Source organism: Cetorhinus maximus, unplaced genomic scaffold, assembly GCF_964194155.1.
Source record: "Cetorhinus maximus unplaced genomic scaffold, sCetMax3.hap1.1 HAP1_SCAFFOLD_2279, whole genome shotgun sequence".
NCBI lineage: Eukaryota > Metazoa > Chordata > Chondrichthyes > Lamniformes > Cetorhinidae > Cetorhinus > Cetorhinus maximus.
Window position 1 is genome coordinate 1 of NW_027598218.1, and position 4,272 is coordinate 4,272.

The following is a 4,272-nucleotide window of genomic DNA, read 5'->3' on the forward strand; positions in this document are numbered from 1 at the left end:
TTTTTGTCACCTGTCCCTAATATTAGCTTCTGTGGCTCGGTGTTTAATATTGCTCAACACTCGTGTGAAGTGATTTGGCATCTTATGTTAAGAATGCTCTATAAATACAGTTTGCTGAGGTAAGTGTGATTGAGCCGTGTTCCATTGCTGAGATTTCAAATGTGTTTATCAATCTCCACTTCAGCCTAGCTCTCACTAAACTGGATATTCTGGACACACTTGAAGAGATAAAGATTGGAATCGGATACAGACTGGAGGGGAAAACTATCCCTTACTTTCCAGGTAGGTAAAGGGGACAGTGGATGCGAGACGGCGAGGGGTCTGCGCGAGGGGGATGTACAAGGGGGCTGCGCGAGGGGCGGCCTGGGGGACAGGGGGCTGCATGAGGGCTGTGCACGAGGGGGCGCAGGGCTACCTGAGGAGGCAGCGCGAGGGGTTGCGAGTGGGAGGGGGTGGGGGTGTCTGAGTGATGGGGTCATGGTGGTGGGCGGTGTTTGTGTGTGTGTGTGTGTGTGGAGGGTGGGGTATGTGTGAGTGGGGGGGGTATGTGTGAGTGGGGGGGTTGGGGGGTGTGTGAGTGGGGGGGTGGGGGGTGTGAGAGTTGGGGGGTGGGGGTGTGAGTGGGGGGGTGGGGGGTGTGAGAGTGGGGGGGTGGGGGTGTGAGTGGGGGAGTTGGGGGGTGAGGGGTGTGAGTGGGGGAGTTGGGTGGGGGGTGTGAGTGGGGGGGTGGGGGGTGTGAGTGGGGGGGTGGGGGGTGTGAGTGGGGGGGTTGGGGGTGTGAGTGGGGGGGTTGGGGGTGTGAGTGGGGGGGGGTGTGAGTGGGGGGGTTGGGCGTGTGAGTGGGGGGGGTGGGGGGTGTGAGTGGGGGGGGTGGGGGGTGTGAATGGGGGGGTGGGGGGTGTGAGTGGGGGGGTTGGGGGTGTGAGTGGGGGGGTTGGGGGTGTGAGTGGGGGGGTTGGGGGTGTGAGTGGTGGGGGGTGTGAGTGGGGGGGTTGGGGGTGTGAGTGGGGGGGGTGGGGGGTGTGAGTGGGGGGGGGGTGTGAGTGGGGGGGGTGGGGGGTGTGAGTGGGGGGGTGGGGGGTGTGAGTGGGGGGTGGGGGTGGGAGTGGGGGGGGGTTGGGGGTGTGAGTGGGGGGGGTGGGGGGTGTGAGTGGGGGGGTGGGGGGGGTGGGGGGTGTGAGTGGGGGGTGGGGTTGGGGATGTGAGTGGGGGGGGGTGGGGTGGGGGGTGTGAGTGGGGGGGGTGGGTGGGGGTGTGAGTGGGGGGTTGGGGGGTGTGAGTGTGGGGGGGTGGGGGTGTGAGTGGGGGGGGTGGGGGTGTGAGTGGGGGGGTGGGCGGTGTGAGTGGGGGGTGGGGGGTGTGAGTGGGGGGGTTGGGGGGTGTGTGAGTGGGGGGGTTGGGGGGTGTGAGTGGGGGGGTTGGGGGGTGTGAGAGTGGGGGGGTTGGGGGCTGTGAGTGGGGGGGTTGGGGGTGTGAGTGGGTGGGGGGGGTGGGGGTGTGAGTGGGGGGGGGTTGGGGGGTGTGAGAGTGGGGGAGTGGGGGTGTGAGTGGGGGGGTTGAGGGGGGTGAGAGTGGGTGGGGGGGTTGGGGGGTGTGAGAGGGTGGGGGGGTTGGGGGGTGTGAGAGTGGGTTGGGGGGTGTGAGAGTGGGGGGGTTGGGGGCTGTGAGAGTTGGGGGGTGGGGGGGGTTGGGGTGGGGGGGGTTGAGGTGGGTGAGAGTGGGTGATGGGGGTGGGGGTGTGAGAGGGGGGGGGTGGGGGGGTTGAGGGGGGTGAGAGTGGGTGATGGGGGTGGGGGTATGAGAGGGGGGGTGTGGGGATGTATGGGTGAGGGGGGTGTGAGAGTGGGGGGGTGTGTGTGTCTTTCCCCTGCCCGCGCTGTTAGCTGTGCTTCACTGACCTCCTGCTTTGTTTTCTCCCCCCACCAGCCAACCAGGAGGTGCTGCACAAAGTCCAGGTTGAGTATGTGACGCTCCCGGGGTGGAACAGGAGCACAGAGGGTGTCCGAACCCTGAGCGAGCTGCCTGACAACGCCAGGAAATACGTGCAATTCATCGAGGACAACGTCGGAGTGCCAAGTGAGTCGGGGCGGGGGAGGTGGCGCGCTGGCAATGGGGCTGCTATCGATTCCCACCCCCCCACCCACCCCAAACCAGCGGGCACCCGCAGACTGTACCCAGTGGGGGGTGGGTGGGGGGTGGGGTGGTTGTACATTCATATGAACATAGGAATTAGGAGCAGGACTAGGCCATTCGGCCCCTCGATCCTGCTCCACCATTCAATAAGATCATGGCCGATCCGATTGCAACCTCGACCCCACATTCCCGCCTCCTCCCCGATAACCTTTCACCCCCTTGTTAATCAAGAATCTACCCACCTCCACCTTAAAAATATTCAAAGACCCTCATCCACAGAGTTCCAAAGACTCACGACCCTCTGAGAGAAAAAAAATTTCTCCTCATCTCCGTCCTAAATGGGCGACCCCTAATTTTTAACCAGTGACCCCCCCCCTCCCTCCGCCACTTCTAGATTCTCCCCACAAGAGGAAGAGTCCTTCCCACATCCACCCCGTCAAGACCCCTCGGGGTCTTTCAAGGTTTCAAGCAAGTCGCCTCTTGCTCTTCTGAACTCCAGTGGATACAGGTCTAGCCTGTCCAGCCTTTCCTCATGAGAGGAAATCCAACCCAAGTATTAGTCTAGAAAACCTTCTCTGAACTGCTTCCAATGAGGAAACGAGGCCGAACAGTTGGCTTGGGGGTGCCGGGGGCGTGTGTGTGTGTGTGTGGGAGAGATCCTGCTGTTCCTGCCTTTTCAGTGATTATAGACTGAGCTTGTTTTCCCCTTTATTCTTTCACGGGATGTGGGCGTCGCTGGCTGGGCCCAGCATTTATTGCCCATCTCTAACTGCCCTTGAACTGAGCATCTCGCTCGGCCAATTTCAGAGGGAGGCAGTTAAGAATCGACCACATTCGCTGCGGGGTCTGGAGTCACGTGTAGGCCCAGACCGGGTAAGGATGGCAGATTTCCTTCCCCTAAAGGGGACATTAGTGAACCGGATGGGGGTTTTTACAACAATCGATGATTGTTTCACGGTCGCCATTACTGAGGCTGGCCTTTCGATTCCAGATTTATTAATCGAATTTAAATCCCACTAGTGGCCGCGGTGGGATTTGAACCCGTATCCCCCAGAGCAGTAACCCGGGCCTCTGGATTGCTCATCCAGTGACTTTAACCACTGTGCCTTTTGGGTATAGAGGCTGATCCGTATTTATGTGTTCAAGGTGATTAAAGGAGTTGGTTAAAGGTAGGTTATTGGGGTAGCGGGGGCGCATGCCTGGGGGATTTAAATCGGATCCGGACTCGGTCCAGCACCCGGCCCGTGCCGGCCTGGCATCGGAATGTTTGTATGTGCTCACCCCGTGACCCCCTTCGTATCTCCCCGTGCAGTTAAATGGATCGGGATTGGCCAGTCTCGGGAGTGCATGATCCAGCTGTTCTGAGGGCCCGTTGGAATCGCAGAGAGAGAGCGAGAGAGAGAAGGAGAGAGAGAAGGAGATGTGACTTCCCCCACCGGCACCTCCTCCCTGACTGACACCCCTGGCCCCAGTTCGAGGAGAGCAGGTCCCCATTTCTCTGCAGAGAACGGTTGAAAGCTGCTGCCGTTGGTCCTGCCTCGAGCTGTGATCAGGAGTCGGTGTGGGCTCTCTCCGGGCACGCTACATCTCAGTGTTACTCGGGAAGGTATATATTGTGAAGCTGTCTGCCAAAACGATCCCGCATTTCACTAAGGAGAGAGAGAGAGAGACCCCTGTACGCATATTTTTATTCTTTATATTTTTTTTAAATTGTCACAGCGAATATTTTGGGATTGTCTTTAGATTTCATAGTCCAGACACACGTACAAGAGCAGATAAAGTATTGGCAGATCTACTCCGTCCAGTCAGCTGCTGAGTGGTACACGGGTGGCTTTGATGCCTACGTTAACCTGGTTCAGCAGGAGAAACAGCTGGAATTAACCCCCTCCTCCCCCCACGCCGAACCCGGGTAAGGAGGGAATGAATCCGTCAGTGTTCCCGGCCCCGATCCCCACCCCGTGACGGACACCGTATTGTGGGTGAGAGGAGAGGATTGGGCGAGATGTGCTTCACACCGCAGTCAAAAGAGCCTGCTGACCTTTGCTGCCCCGACATGGAGGATGGGCCTCTTGAGCCTCCCCTTCCCACCCCACGCACCCCGCCGGTCCCCGCTAGCTCAGTGAGGGAACGTGTGCAGAG

General features: G+C 59.9%; 1 long non-coding RNA gene across 1 annotated transcript; it reads left to right on the top strand.

The window, feature by feature from the left end:
* Window positions 1–128: 128 nt before the first annotated feature.
* Window positions 129–4,034, top strand: LOC144677178 (uncharacterized). The gene is made up of 3 exons (XR_013575567.1): window positions 129–282; window positions 1,927–2,076; window positions 3,446–4,034. It is a non-coding gene; the product is annotated as an uncharacterized LOC144677178 (long non-coding RNA).
* Window positions 4,035–4,272: the final 238 nt, after the last annotated feature.